At 39.7% G+C, this 17,497-nt stretch overlaps 1 non-coding gene across 1 annotated transcript; it reads right to left on the bottom strand.

Moving 5' to 3' along the window:
* Positions 1 to 7,844: 7,844 nt before the first annotated feature.
* Positions 7,845 to 7,930, bottom strand: Trnay-gua. The gene is given in 2 exon segments: positions 7,845 to 7,880; positions 7,894 to 7,930. It is a non-coding gene; the product is annotated as a tRNA-Tyr (tRNA).
* Positions 7,931 to 17,497: the final 9,567 nt, after the last annotated feature.

Consider the following 17,497-nt stretch of genomic DNA (forward strand, 5'->3'; position numbering starts at 1 on the left):
TATCTATCTATCTATCTATCTATCTATCTATCTATCTATCTATCTATCTATCTATCTATCTATCTATCTATCTATCTATCTATCTATCTATCTATCTATCTATCTATCTATCTATCTATCTATCTATCTATCTATCTATCTATCTATCTATCTATCTATCTATCTATCTATCTATCTATCTATCTATCTATCTATCTATCTATCTATCTATCTATCTATCTATCTATCTATCTATCTATCTATCTATCTATCTATCTACCTTGCCCAAAATAAACAGCAAGGCACCTAAAAACATTGCTCGAGCCGGATTCAAACCAGCAACCTTCGGATCACAATTATATATCTACAGTCTCCAAGGAAAGGACATTCCATGTAACCTTGCCCATAATAAACAGCAGTGCACGTAAAAAAATACTTCGAGCCGGATTCGAACCAGCGACCTAGGGATCACAATTATAAATCTACAGTCCCCCGCTCTACCAATTGAGCTATCGAAGGATGGATGTACATGGAAAGGACAATCAACGTAACCTTGCCCAAAATAAACATCAGTGAACGCAAAAAAATCCTTCGAGCCGGATTCGAACCAGCGACCTAGGGATCACAATTATAAATCTACAGCCACCCGCTCTACCAACTGGTCTATCGAAGGATGGATATACATTGAAAGGACAATCAACGTAACTTTGCCCAAAATAAATCTAAAATCTCCAAGGAAAGGACATTCCATGTAACCTTCCCTAAAATAAACAGCAGTGCACGTAACAAAATCCTTGGAGACGGATTCGAACCAGCGACCAAGGGATCACAATTATAAATCTACAGTCCCCCGTTCTACCAACTGAGCTATCGAAGGATGGATGTCCATGGAAAGGACAATCAACGTAACCTTGACCAAAATAAACAGCAGTGCACATAAAAAATCCTTCAAGCCGGATTTTAACCAGCGACCTAGAGATCACAGTCATAAATCTACAGTCTCCACGGAAAGGAAATTTCATGTAACCTTGCCCAAAATAAACAGCAATGCACGTAAAACAATCCTTCGAGCCGGATTCGAACCAGCGACCTAGGGATCACAGTTATAAATCTACAGTCCCCCGCTCTACAAACTGAGCTATCGAAGGATGGATGTATATTGAAAGGACAATCAACGTAAACTTGGCCAAAATAAAAAAGCAGTGCACCTAAAAAAAAATTTCGAGCCGGATTCGAACCAGCGATTTAGGGATCACAATTATAAATCTACAGTCCCCCGCTCTACCAACTGAGCTATCGCATGATGGATGTACACGGAAGGAACAATCAATGTAACCTTGCCCAAAATAAACAGCAGTGAACATAAAAAAATCCTTCGAGCCGGATTCGAACCAGCGACCTGGGGATCACAATTATAAATCTACAGTCCCCCGCTTTACCAACTGTGCTATCGAAGGATTGATGTACGTGGAAAGGACAATTAACGTAAACTTGCCCAAAATAAACAGTATTGCACGTAAAAAAATCCTTCGAGCAGGATTCGAACCAGCAACCTAGAGATCCCAATTATAAATCTACAGTCCTCCGCTCTACCAACTGAGCTATCGAAGGATGGATGTACAATAAAAGGACAATCAACGTAATCTTACCCAAAATAAAAAAAGCAGTGCACCTAAAAAAATTTCTTCGGGCAGGATTCGAACCAACGATTTAGGGATCACAGTTATACATCTACAGTCTCCAAGAAAAGAACATTCCATGTAATCTGTCCAAAATAAACAGCAACTCACGTAAAAAAATTCTTCAAGCCGGATTCGACCCAGCATCTAGGGATCACAATTATAAATCTACAGTCCCCCGCTCTACCAACTGAGCTATCGAAGGATGGATGTACATGGAAAGGACATTAAACGTAACCTTGCCCAAAATAAACAGCAAGGCACTTAAAAACATTTTTCGAGCCGGATTCAAACCAGCAAACTTCGGATCACAATTATAAATCTACAGCCCCCCGCTCTACCAACTGGGCTATCGAAGGATGGATATGCATTGAAAGGACAATCAACGTAACCTTGCCCAAAATAAATCTATAGTCTCCAAGGAAAGGACATTCCATGTAACCTTCCCTACAATAAACAGCAGTGCACGTAACAAAATCCTTGGAGACGGATTCGAACCAGCGACAAAGGGATCACAATTATAAATCTACAGTCCCCCGTTCTACCAACTGAGCTATCGAAGGATGGATGTCCATGGAAAGGACAATCAACGTAACCTTGCCCAAAATAAATCTATAGTCTCCAAGGAAAGGACATTCCATGTAACCTTCCCTACAATAAACAGCAGTGCACGTAACAAAATCCTTGGAGACGGATTCGAACCAGCGACAAAGGGATCACAATTATAAATCTACAGTCCCCCGTTCTACCAACTGAGCTATCGAAGGATGGATGTCCATGGAAAGAACATTCAACGTAACCTTGACCAAAATAAACAGCAGTGCACAAACAAAAACCTTCAAGCCGGATTTTAACCAGCGACCTAGAGATCACAGTCATAAATCTACAGTCTCCAAGGAAAGGACATTTCATGTAACCTTGCCCAAAATAAACAGCAGTGCACGTAAAACAATACTTCGAGCCGGATTCGAACCAGCGACCTAGGGATCACAGTTATAAATCTACAGTCCCCCGCTCTACCAACTGAGCTATCGAAGGATGGATGTACATTGAAAGGACAATCAACGTAACCTTGCCCAAAATAAACAGCAAGGCACCTAAAAACATCGTTCGAGCCGGATTCAAACCAGCAACCTTCGGATCACAATTATATATCTACAGTCTCCAAGGAAAGGACATTCCATGTAACCTTGCTAATAATAAACAGCAGTGCACGTAAAAAATACTTCGAGCCGGATTCGAACCAGCGACCTAGGGATCACAATTATAAATCTACAGTCCCCCGCTCTACCAATTGAGCTATCGAAGGATGGATGTACATGGAAAGGACAATCAACGTAACCTTGCCCAAAATAAACATCAGTGAACGTAAAACATCCTTCGAGCCGGATTCGAACCAGCGACCTAGGGATCACAATTATAAATCTACAGCCCCCCGCTCTACAAAACTGAGCTATCGAAGGATGGATGTACATGGAAAGGACAGTAAACGTAACCTTGCCCAAAATAAACAGCAAGGCACTTAAAAACATTTTTCGAGCCGGATTCAAACCAGCAAACTTCGGATCACAATTATAAATCTACAGCCCCCCGCTCTACCAACTGGGCTATCGAAGGATGGATATGCATTGAAAGGACAATCAACGTAACCTTGCCCAAAATAAATCTATAGTCTCCAAGGAAAGGACATTCCATGTAACCTTCCCTACAATAAACAGCAGTGCACGTAACAAAATCCTTGGAGACGGATTCGAACCAGCGACAAAGGGATCACAATTATAAATCTACAGTCCCCCGTTCTACCAACTGAGCTATCGAAGGATGGATGTCCATGGAAAGGACAATCAACGTAACCTTGACCAAAATAAACAGCAGTGCACATAAAAAATCCTTCAAGCCGGATTTTAACCAGCGACCTAGAGATCACAATTATAAATCTACAGTCCCCCGCTCTACCAACTGAGCTATCGCATGATGGATGTAAATGGAAAGGACAATCGACAAAACCTTGACTAAAATAAACAGCAGTGAACGTAATAAAAATGCTTCGAGCCGTATTCGAACCAGTGACCTAGGGATCACAGTTATAAATCTACAGTCTCCAAGGAAAGGACATTCCATGTAACCTTGCCCAAAATAAGCAGAAGTGCACGTAAAAGAATCCTTCGAGCCGTATTCGAACCAGCGACCTAGGGATCACAGTTATAAATCTACAGTCCCCCGCTCCACCAACTGAGCTATCGAAGGATGGATGTACATGGAAAGGACAATCAACGTAACCTTGCCCAAAATAAACAGCAGTGAACGTAAAAAAATACTTCGAGCCGGATTCGAACCAGACACCTAGGGATCACAATTATAAATCTACAGTCCCCCGCTCTACAAAACTGAGCTATCGAAGGATGGATGTACATGGAAAGGACAATCAACGTAACCTTAAGAGCTGTTTTTAAAGACTGGAATTGCACTTACCACGAACTATTAATAAAGGCTAATTTATCTACTCTACGTAATCGTAGTTTGCAAGACATTTGCATCTTAATGTACAAAGTTAAAAATGGCCTTTGTCCATCTGGGATTAGTGATTTGTTTTCTAAAAAAAACACGAACTATAATTTAAGATTGTCCGATTTTGTTATTCCAAGATTTAACACAGTCACTTACGGGAAACATTCCCTAAGATATATGGGGGCTAAACTATGGAATAGCCTACCTAGGGCAGAAAGATCAATTGACAGTTTAAAAAGTTTTAAAGTGACTATGAGAAAAAAGGATTTCGAATTTATAGAAAATTGCAAGGGCTGTGCCCTATGTTCCGCATGATAATTTTTAAATCTAGTCAATTTTTTTTTCATAATTTCATATAGATTACAATCAATTTACATGTATATATATATATATATATATATATATATATATATATTTATTTAGCTTTATCAGTAAGAATCTACAATTTTAAATTTTTAATAATCAGTATAATTTTTATAATTTTATCTTTTTTTTGTGTCCCCCAATTAGTAGGGGTCTTATCCCCGGCTAGAGGTTGTTTTTGACACTTTAATAAAGTTTCTATCTATCTATCTATCTATCTATCTATCTATCTATCTATCTATCTATCTATCTATCTATCTATCTATCTATCTATCTATCTATCTATCTATCTATCTATCTATCTATCTATCTATCTATCTATCTATCTATCTATCTATCTATCTATCTATCTATCTATCTATCTATCTATCTATCTATCTATCTATCTATCTATCTATCTATCTATCTATCTATCTATCTATCTATCTATCTATCTATCTATCTATCTATCTATCTATCTATCTATCTATCTATCTATCTATCTATCTATCTATCTATCTATCTATCTATCTATCTATCTATCTATCTATCTATCTATCTATCTATCTATCTATCTATCTATCTATCTATCTATCTATCTATCTATCTATCTATCTATCTATCTATCTATCTATCTATCTATCTATCTATCTATCTATCTATCTATCTATCTATCTATCTATCTATCTATCTATCTATCTATCTATCTATCTATCTATCTATCTATCTATCTATCTATCTATCTATCTATCTATCTATCTATCTATCTATCTATCTATCTATCTATCTATCTATCTATCTATCTATCTATCTATCTATCTATCTATCTATCTATCTATCTATCTATCTATCTATCTATCTATCTATCTATCTATCTATCTATCTATCTATCTATCTATCTATCTATCTATCTATCTATCTATCTATCTATCTATCTATCTATCTATCTATCTATCTATCTATCTATCTATCTATCTATCTATCTATCTATCTATCTATCTATCTATCTATCTATCTATCTATCTATCTATCTATCTATCTATCTATCTATCTATCTATCTATCTATCTATCTATCTATCTATCTATCTATCTATCTATCTATCTATCTATCTATCTATCTATCTATCTATCTATCTATCTATCTATCTATCTATCTATCTATCTATCTATCTATCTATCTATCTATCTATCTATCTATCTATCTATCTATCTATCTATCTATCTATCTATCTATCTATCTATCTATCTATCTATCTATCTATCTATCTATCTATCTATCTATCTATCTATCTATCTATCTATCTATCTATCTATCTATCTATCTATCTATCTATCTATCTATCTATCTATCTATCTATCTATCTATCTATCTATCTATCTATCTATCTATCTATCTATCTATCTATCTATCTATCTATCTATCTATCTATCTATCTATCTATCTATCTATCTATCTATCTATCTATCTATCTATCTATCTATCTATCTATCTATCTATCTATCTATCTATCTATCTATCTATCTATCTATCTATCTATCTATCTATCTATCTATCTATCTATCTATCTATCTATCTATCTATCTATCTATCTATCTATCTATCTATCTATCTATCTATCTATCTATCTATCTATCTATCTATCTATCTACCTTGCCCAAAATAAACAGCAAGGCACCTCAAAACATTGCTCGAGCCGGATTCAAACCAGCGAATGAGGGAACACAATTGTAAATCTACAGCCCCCCGCTCTATCAACTGAGCTATCGAAGGATGGATGTACATTGAAAGGACAATCAACGTGACCTTGCCCAAAAAAAAAAGCAGTGCATTTAAAAAAATTATTCGAGCCGGATTCGAACCAGCGACCAAGGGATCACAATTATAAATCTACAGTCCCTCGTTCTACCAACTGAGCTATCGAAGGATGGATGTCCATGGAAAGGACAATCAACGTAACCTTGACCAAAATAAACAGCAGTGAACGTAAATATATACTTCGAGCCGGATTCGAACCAGCCACCTAGGGATCACAATTATAAATCTACAGTCCCCCGCTCTACAAATCTGAGCTGTCGAAGGATGGATGTACATGGAAAGGACAATCACCGTAACCTTGCCCAAAATAAACAACAGTGCACATAAAAAATCCTTCAAGCCGGATTTTAACCAGCGACCTAGGGATCACAGTTATAAATCTACAGTCCCCCGCTCTACCAACTGAGCTATCGAAGGATGGATGAGCATTGAAAGGGCAATCAACGTAACCTTGACCAAAATAAACAGCATTGAACGTAAAAAATTATTCGAGCCGGATTCGAACCAGCAACCTAGGATCAGTCTCCAAGAAAATGAAATTCCATGTAACATTGCCCAACGTAAAGCGCATGTATAAAACATCATTTGAGCCGGATTCGAACCAGCGAATGAGGGATCACAATTGTAAATCTACAGCCACCCGCTCTACCAACTGAGCTATCGAAGGATAGAAGTACATTGAAAGGACAATCATCGTGACCTTGCCCAAAATAAAAAAGCAGTGCATTTAAAAAAAATTCTTCGAACCGGATTCGAACCAGCGACCTAGGGATCACAATTATAAATCTACAGTCCCCCGCTCTACCAATTGAGCTATCGAAGGATGGACGTACATGGAAAGGACAATCAACGTAACCTTGCCCAAAATAAACAGCAGTGAACGTAAAAAATCCTTCGAGCCGGATTCGAACCAGCGACCTAGGGATCACAATTATAAATCTACAGCACCCCGCTCTACAAAACTGAGCTATCGAAGGATGGATGTACATGGAAAGGACAATCAACGTAACCTTGCCCAAAATAAACAGCAGTGAACGTAAAAAATCCTTCGAGCCGGATTCGAACCAGCGACCTAGGGATCACAATTATAAATCTACAGCCACCCGCTCTACCAACTGGTCTATCGAAGGATGGATATACATTGAAAGGACAATCAACGTAACTTTGCCCAAAATAAATCTAAAATCTCCAAGGAAAGGACATTCCATGTAACCTTCCCTAAAATAAACAGCAGTGCACGTAACAAAATCCTTGGAGACGGATTCGAACCAGCGACCAAGGGATCACAATTATAAATCTACAGTCCCCCGTTCTACCAACTGAGCTATCGAAGGATGGATGTCCATGGAAAGGACAATCAACGTAACCTTGACCAAAATAAACAGCAGTGCACATAAAAAATCCTTCAAGCCGGATTTTAACCAGCGACCTAGAGATCACAGTCATAAATCTACAGTCTCCACGGAAAGGAAATTTCATGTAACCTTGCCCAAAATAAACAGCAATGCACGTAAAACAATCCTTCGAGCCGGATTCGAACCAGCGACCTAGGGATCACAGTTATAAATCTACAGTCCCCCGCTCTACCAACTGAGCTATCGAAGGATGGATGTATATTGAAAGGACAATCAACGTAAACTTGGCCAAAATAAAAAAGCAGTGCACCTAAAAAAAAATTTCGAGCCGGATTCGAACCAGCGATTTAGGGATCACAATTATAAATCTACAGTCCCCCGCTCTACCAACTGAGCTATCGCATGATGGATGTACACGGAAGGAACAATCAATGTAACCTTGCCCAAAATAAACAGCAGTGAACATAAAAAAATCCTTCGAGCCGGATTCGAACCAGCGACCTGGGGATCACAATTATAAATCTACAGTCCCCCGCTTTACCAACTGTGCTATCGAAGGATTGATGTACGTGGAAAGGACAATTAATGTAAACTTGCCCAAAATAAACAGTATTGCACGTAAAAAAATCCTTCGAGCAGGATTCGAACCAGCAACCTAGAGATCCCAATTATAAATCTACAGTCCTCCGCTCTACCAACTGAGCTATCGAAGGATGGATGTACAATAAAAGGACAATCAACGTAATCTTACGCAAAATAAAAAAAGCAGTGCACCTAAAAAAATTTCTTCGGGCAGGATTCGAACCAACGATTTAGGGATCACAGTTATACATCTACAGTCTCCAAGAAAAGAACATTCCATGTAATCTGTCCAAAATAAACAGCAACTCACGTAAAAAAATTCTTCGAGCCGGATTCGACCCAGCATCTAGGGATCACAATTATAAATCTACAGTCCCCCGCTCTACCAACTGAGCTATCGCATGATGGATGTAAATGGAAAGGACAATCGACAAAACCTTGACTAAAATAAACAGCAGTGAACGTAATAAAAATGCTTCGAGCCGTATTCGAACCAGTGACCTAGGGATCACAGTTATAAATCTACAGTCTCCAAGGAAAGGACATTCCATGTAACCTTGCCCAATATAAGCAGCAGTGCACGTAAAAGAATCCTTCGAGCCGTATTCGAACCAGCGACCTAGGGATCACAGTTATAAATCTACAGTCCCCCGCTCCACCAACTGAGCTATCGAAGGATGGATGTACATGGAAAGGACAATCAACGTAACCTTGCCCAAAATAAACAGCAGTGAACGTAAAAAAATACTTCGAGCCGGATTCGAACCAGCCACCTAGGGATCACAATTATAAATCTACAGTCCCCCGCTCTACAAAACTGAGCTATCGAAGGATGGATGTACATGGAAAGGACAATCAACGTAACCTTGCCCAAAATAAACAGCAGTGCACATAAAAAAAATCCTTCAAGCCGGATTTTAACCAGCGACCTAGAGATCCCAGTCATAAATCTACAGTCTCCAAGGAAAGGACATTTCATGTAACCTTGCCCAAAATAAACAGCAGTGCACGTAAAACAATCCTTCGAGCCGGATTCAAACCAGCAAACTTCGGATCACAATTATAAATCTACAGCCCCCCGCTCTACCAACTGGGCTATCGAAGGATGGATATGCATTGAAAGGACAATCAACGTAACCTTGCCCAAAATAAACAGCAAGGCACCTAAAAACATTGTTCGAGCCGGATTCAAACCAGCAACCTTCGGATCACAATTATATATCTACAGTCTCCAAGGAAAGGACATTCCATGTAACCTTGCCCATAATAAACAGCAGTGCACGTAAAAAAATACTTCGAGCCGGATTCGAACCAGCGACCTAGGGATCACAATTATAAATCTACAGTCCCCCGCTCTACCAATTGAGCTATCGAAGGATGGATGTACATGGAAAGGACAATCAACGTAACCTTGCCCAAAATAAACATCAGTGAACGTAAAACATCCTTCGAGCCGGATTCGAACCAGCGACCTAGGGATCACAATTATAAATCTACAGCCCCCCGCTCTACAAAACTGAGCTATCGAAGGATGGATGTACATGGAAAGGACAGTAAACGTAACCTTGCCCAAAATAAACAGCAAGGCACTTAAAAACATTTTTCGAGCCGGATTCAAACCAGCAAACTTCGGATCACAATTATAAATCTACAGCCCCCCGCTCTACCAACTGGGCTATCGAAGGATGGATATGCATTGAAAGGACAATCAACGTAACCTTGCCCAAAATAAATCTATAGTCTCCAAGGAAAGGACATTCCATGTAACCTTCCCTACAATAAACAGCAGTGCACGTAACAAAATCCTTGGAGACGGATTCGAACCAGCGACAAAGGGATCACAATTATAAATCTACAGTCCCCCGTTCTACCAACTGAGCTATCGAAGGATGGATGTCCATGGAAAGGACAATCAACGTAACCTTGACCAAAATAAACAGCAGTGCACATAAAAAATCCTTCAAGCCGGATTTTAACCAGCGACCTAGAGATCACAATTATAAATCTACAGTCCCCCGCTCTACCAACTGAGCTATCGCATGATGGATGTAAATGGAAAGGACAATCGACAAAACCTTGACTAAAATAAACAGCAGTGAACGTAATAAAAATGCTTCGAGCCGTATTCGAACCAGTGACCTAGGGATCACAGTTATAAATCTACAGTCTCCAAGGAAAGGACATTCCATGTAACCTTGCCCAAAATAAGCAGAAGTGCACGTAAAAGAATCCTTCGAGCCGTATTCGAACCAGCGACCTAGGGATCACAGTTATAAATCTACAGTCCCCCGCTCCACCAACTGAGCTATCGAAGGATGGATGTACATGGAAAGGACAATCAACGTAACCTTGCCCAAAATAAACAGCAGTGAACGTAAAAAAATACTTCGAGCCGGATTCGAACCAGACACCTAGGGATCACAATTATAAATCTACAGTCCCCCGCTCTACAAAACTGAGCTATCGAAGGATGGATGTACATGGAAAGGACAATCAACGTAACCTTAAGAGCTGTTTTTAAAGACTGGAATTGCACTTACCACGAACTATTAATAAAGGCTAATTTATCTACTCTACGTAATCGTAGACTGCAAGACATTTGCATCTTAATGTACAAAGTTAAAAATGGCCTTTGTCCATCTGGGATTAGTGATTTGTTTTCTAAAAAAAACACGAACTATAATTTAAGATTGTCCGATTTTGTTATTCCAAGATTTAACACAGTCACTTACGGGAAACATTCCCTAAGATATATGGGGGCTAAACTATGGAATAGCCTACCTACGGCAGAAAGATCAATTGACAGTTTAAAAAGTTTTAAAGTGACTATGAGAAAAAAGGATTTCGAATTTATAGAAAATTGCAAGGGCTGTGCCCTATGTTCCGCATGATAATTTTTAAATCTAGTCAATTTTTTTTTCATAATTTCATATAGATTACAATCAATTTACATGTATATATATATATATATATATATATATATATTTATTTAGCTTTATCAGTGAGAATCTACAATTTTAAATTTTTAATAATCAGTATAATTTTTATAATTTTATCTTTTTTTTGTGTCCCCCAATTAGTAGGGGTCTTATCCCCGGCTAGAGGTTGTTTATGACACTTTAATAAAGTTTCTATCTATCTACCTTGCCCAAAATAAACAGCAAGGCACCTAAAAACATTGCTCGAGCCGGATTCAAACCAGCAACCTTCGGATCACAATTATATATCTACAGTCTCCAAGGAAAGGACATTCCATGTAACCTTGCCCATAATAAACAGCAGTGCACGTAAAAAAATATTTCGAGCCGGATTCGAACCAGCGACCTAGGGATCACAATTATAAATCTACAGTCCCCCGCTCTACCAATTGAGCTATCGAAGGATGGATGTACATGGAAAGGACAATCAACGTAACCTTGCCCAAAATAAACATCAGTGAACGTAAAACATCCTTCGAGCCGGATTCGAACCAGCGCCCTAGGGATCACAATTATAAATCTACAGCCCCCCGCTCTACAAAACTGAGCTATCGAAGGATGGATGTACATGGAAAGGACATTAAACGTAACCTTGCCCAAAATAAACAGCAAGGCACTTAAAAACATTTTTCGAGCCGGATTCAAACCAGCAAACTTCGGATCACAATTATAAATCTACAGCCCCCCGCTCTACCAACTGGGCTATCGAAGGATGGATATGCATTGAAAGGACAATCAACGTAACCTTGCCCAAAATAAATCTATAGTCTCCAAGGAAAGGACATTCCATGTAACCTTCCCTACAATAAACAGCAGTGCACGTAACAAAATCCTTGGAGACGGATTCGAACCAGCGACAAAGGGATCACAATTATAAATCTACAGTCCCCCGTTCTACCAACTGAGCTATCGAAGGATGGATGTCCATGGAAAGGACAATCAACGTAACCTTGACCAAAATAAACAGCAGTGCACAAACAAAAACCTTCAAGCCGGATTTTAACCAGCGACCTAGAGATCACAGTCATAAATCTACAGTCTCCAAGGAAAGGACATTTCATGTAACCTTGCCCAAAATAAACAGCAGTGCACGTAAAACAATACTTCGAGCCGGATTCGAACCAGCGACCTAGGGATCACAGTTATAAATCTACAGTCCCCCGCTCTACAAAACTGAGCTATCGAAGGATGGATGTACATGGAAAGGACATTAAACGTAACCTTGCCCAAAATAAACAGCAAGGCACTTAAAAACATTTTTCGAGCCGGATTCAAACCAGCAAACTTCGGATCACAATTATAAATCTACAGCCCCCCGCTCTACCAACTGGGCTATCGAAGGATGGATATGCATTGAAAGGACAATCAACGTAACCTTGCCCAAAATAAATCTATAGTCTCCAAGGAAAGGACATTCCATGTAACCTTCCCTACAATAAACAGCAGTGCACGTAACAAAATCCTTGGAGACGGATTCGAACCAGCGACAAAGGGATCACAATTATAAATCTACAGTCCCCCGTTCTACCAACTGAGCTATCGAAGGATGGATGTCCATGGAAAGGACAATCAACGTAACCTTGACCAAAATAAACAGCAGTGCACAAACAAAAACCTTCAAGCCGGATTTTAACCAGCGACCTAGAGATCACAGTCATAAATCTACAGTCTCCAAGGAAAGGACATTTCATGTAACCTTGCCCAAAATAAACAGCAGTGCACGTAAAACAATACTTCGAGCCGGATTCGAACCAGCGACCTAGGGATCACAGTTATAAATCTACAGTCCCCCGCTCTACCAACTGAGCTATCGAAGGATGGATGTACATTGAAAGGACAATCAACGTAACCTTGCCCAAAATAAACAGCAAGGCACCTAAAAACATTGTTCGAGCCGGATTCAAACCAGCAACCTTCGGATCACAATTATATATCTACAGTCTCCAAGGAAAGGACATTCCATGTAACCTTGCTAATAATAAACAGCAGTGCACGTAAAAAATACTTAGAGCCGGATTCGAACCAGTGACCTAGGGATCACAATTATAAATCTACAGTCCCCCGCTCTACCAATTGAGCTATCGAAGGATGGATGTACATGGAAAGGACAATCAACGTAACCTTGCCCAAAATAAACATCAGTGAACGTAAAACATCCTTCGAGCCGGATTCGAACCAGCGACCTAGGGATCACAATTATAAATCTACAGCCCCCCGCTCTACAAAACTGAGCTATCGAAGGATGGATGTACATGGAAAGGACAGTAAACGTAACCTTGCCCAAAATAAACAGCAAGGCACTTAAAAACATTTTTCGAGCCGGATTCAAACCAGCAAACTTCGGATCACAATTATAAATCTACAGCCCCCCGCTCTACCAACTGGGCTATCGAAGGATGGATATGCATTGAAAGGACAATCAACGTAACCTTGCCCAAAATAAATCTATAGTCTCCAAGGAAAGGACATTCCATGTAACCTTCCCTACAATAAACAGCAGTGCACGTAACAAAATCCTTGGAGACGGATTCGAACCAGCGACAAAGGGATCACAATTATAAATCTACAGTCCCCCGTTCTACCAACTGAGCTATCGAAGGATGGATGTCCATGGAAAGGACAATCAACGTAACCTTGACCAAAATAAACAGCAGTGCACATAAAAAATCCTTCAAGCCGGATTTTAACCAGCGACCTAGAGATCACAATTATAAATCTACAGTCCCCCGCTCTACCAACTGAGCTATCGCATGATGGATGTAAATGGAAAGGACAATCGACAAAACCTTGACTAAAATAAACAGCAGTGAACGTAATAAAAATGCTTCGAGCCGTATTCGAACCAGTGACCTAGGGATCACAGTTATAAATCTACAGTCTCCAAGGAAAGGACATTCCATGTAACCTTGCCCAAAATAAGCAGAAGTGCACGTAAAAGAATCCTTCGAGCCGTATTCGAACCAGCGACCTAGGGATCACAGTTATAAATCTACAGTCCCCCGCTCCACCAACTGAGCTATCGAAGGATGGATGTACATGGAAAGGACAATCAACGTAACCTTGCCCAAAATAAACAGCAGTGAACGTAAAAAAATACTTCGAGCCGGATTCGAACCAGACACCTAGGGATCACAATTATAAATCTACAGTCCCCCGCTCTACAAAACTGAGCTATCGAAGGATGGATGTACATGGAAAGGACAATCAACGTAACCTTAAGAGCTGTTTTTAAAGACTGGAATTGCACTTACCACGAACTATTAATAAAGGCTAATTTATCTACTCTACGTAATCGTAGACTGCAAGACATTTGCATCTTAATGTACAAAGTTAAAAATGGCCTTTGTCCATCTGGGATTAGTGATTTGTTTTCTAAAAAAAACACGAACTATAATTTAAGATTGTCCGATTTTGTTATTCCAAGATTTAACACAGTCACTTACGGGAAACATTCCCTAAGATATATGGGGGCTAAACTATGGAATAGCCTACCTAGGGCAGAAAGATCAATTGACAGTTTAAAAAGTTTTAAAGTGACTATGAGAAAAAAGGATTTCGAATTTATAGAAAATTGCAAGGGCTGTGCCCTATGTTCCGCATGATAATTTTTAAATCTAGTCAATTTTTTTTTCATAATTTCATATAGATTACAATCAATTTACATGTATATATATATATATATATATATATATATATATATATTTATTTATTTATTTATTTAGCTTTATCAGTAAGAATCTACAATTTTAAATTTTTAATAATCAGTATAATTTTTATAATTTTATCTTTTTTTTGTGTCCCCCAATTAGTAGGGGTCTTATCCCCGGCTAGAGGTTGTTTATGACACTTTAATAAAGTTTCTATCTATCTATCTATCTATCTATCTATCTATCTATCTATCTATCTATCTATCTATCTATCTATCTATCTATCTATCTATCTATCTATCTATCTATCTATCTATCTATCTATCTATCTATCTATCTATCTATCTATCTGTCTATCTGTCTATCTGTCTATCTGTCTATCTGTCTGTCTGTCTGTCTGTCTGTCTGTCTGTCTGTCTGTCTGTCTGTCTGTCTGTCTGTCTGTCTGTCTGTCTGTCTGTCTGTCTGTCTGTCTGTCTGTCTGTCTGTCTGTCTGTCTGTCTGTCTGTCTGTCTGTCTGTCTGTCTGTCTGTCTGTCTGTCTGTCTGTCTGTCTGTCTGTCTGTCTGTCTGTCTGTCTGTCTGTCTGTCTGTCTGTCTGTCTGTCTGTCTGTCTGTCTGTCTGTCTGTCTGTCTGTCTGTCTGTCTGTCTGTCTGTCTGTCTGTCTGTCTGTCTGTCTGTCTGTCTGTCTGTCTGTCTGTCTGTCTGTCTGTCTGTCTGTCTGTCTGTCTGTCTGTCTGTCTGTCTGTCTGTCTGTCTGTCTGTCTGTCTGTCTGTCTGTCTGTCTGTCTGTCTGTCTGTCTGTCTGTCTGTCTGTCTGTCTGTCTGTCTGTCTGTCTGTCTGTCTGTCTGTCTGTCTGTCTGTCTGTCTGTCTGTCTGTCTGTCTGTCTGTCTGTCTGTCTGTCTGTCTGTCTGTCTGTCTGTCTGTCTGTCTGTCTGTCTGTCTGTCTGTCTGTCTGTCTGTCTGTCTGTCTGTCTGTCTGTCTGTCTGTCTGTCTGTCTGTCTGTCTGTCTGTCTGTCTGTCTGTCTGTCTGTCTGTCTGTCTGTCTGTCTGTCTGTCTGTCTGTCTGTCTGTCTGTCTGTCTGTCTGTCTGTCTGTCTGTCTGTCTGTCTGTCTGTCTGTCTGTCTGTCTGTCTGTCTGTCTGTCTGTCTGTCTGTCTGTCTGTCTGTCTGTCTGTCTGTCTGTCTGTCTGTCTGTCTGTCTGTCTGTCTGTCTGTCTGTCTGTCTGTCTGTCTGTCTGTCTGTCTGTCTGTCTGTCTGTCTGTCTGTCTGTCTTTCTGTCTGTCTGTCTGTCTGTCTGTCTGTCTGTCTGTCTGTCTGTCTGTCTGTCTGTCTGTCTGTCTGTCTGTCTGTCTGTCTGTCTGTCTGTCTGTCTGTCTGTCTGTCTGTCTGTCTGTCTGTCTGTCTGTCTGTCTGTCTGTCTGTCTATCTATCTATCTACCTTGCCCAAAATAAACAGCAAGGCACCTAAAAACATTGCTCGAGCCGGATTCAAACCAGCAACCTTCGGATCACAATTATATATCTACAGTCTCCAAGGAAAGGACATTCCATGTAACCTTGCCCATAATAAACAGCAGTGCACGTAAAAAAATACTTCGAGCCGGATTCGAACCAGCGACCTAGGGATCACAATTATAAATCTACAGTCCCCCGCTCTACCAATTGAGCTATCGAAGGATGGATGTACATGGAAAGGACAATCAACGTAACCTTGCCCAAAATAAACATCAGTGAACGTAAAACATCCTTCGAGCCGGATTCGAACCAGCGACCTAGGGATCACAATTATAAATCTACAGCCCCCCGCTCTACAAAACTGAGCTATCGAAGGATGGATGTACATGGAAAGGACATTAAACGTAACCTTGCCCAAAATAAACAGCAAGGCACTTAAAAACATTTTTCGAGCCGGATTCAAACCAGCAAACTTCGGATCACAATTATAAATCTACAGCCCCCCGCTCTACCAACTGGGCTATCGAAGGATGGATATGCATTGAAAGGACAATCAACGTAACCTTGCCCAAAATAAATCTATAGTCTCCAAGGAAAGGACATTCCATGTAACCTTCCCTACAATAAACAGCAGTGCACGTAACAAAATCCTTGGAGACGGATTCGAACCAGCGACAAAGGGATCACAATTATAAATCTACAGTCCCCCGTTCTACCAACTGAGCTATCGAAGGATGGATGTCCATGGAAAGGACAATCAACGTAACCTTGACCAAAATAAACAGCAGTGCACAAACAAAAACCTTCAAGGCGGATTTTAACCAGCGACCTAGAGATCACAGTCATAAATCTACAGTCTCCAAGGAAAGGACATTTCATGTAACCTTGCCCAAAATAAACAGCAGTGCACGTAAAACAATACTTCGAGCCGGATTCGAACTAGCGACCTAGGGATCACAGTTATAAATCTACAGTCCCCCGCTCTACCAACTGAGCTATCGAAGGATGGATGTACATTGAAAGGACAATCAACGTAACCTTGCCCAAAATAAACAGCAAGGCACCTAAAAACATTGTTCGAGCCGGATTCAAACCAGCAACCTTCGGATCACAATTATATATCTACAGTCTCCAAGGAAAGGACATTC

Source organism: Nematostella vectensis, chromosome 3 (genome assembly GCF_932526225.1).
Source record: "Nematostella vectensis chromosome 3, jaNemVect1.1, whole genome shotgun sequence".
NCBI lineage: Eukaryota > Metazoa > Cnidaria > Anthozoa > Actiniaria > Edwardsiidae > Nematostella > Nematostella vectensis.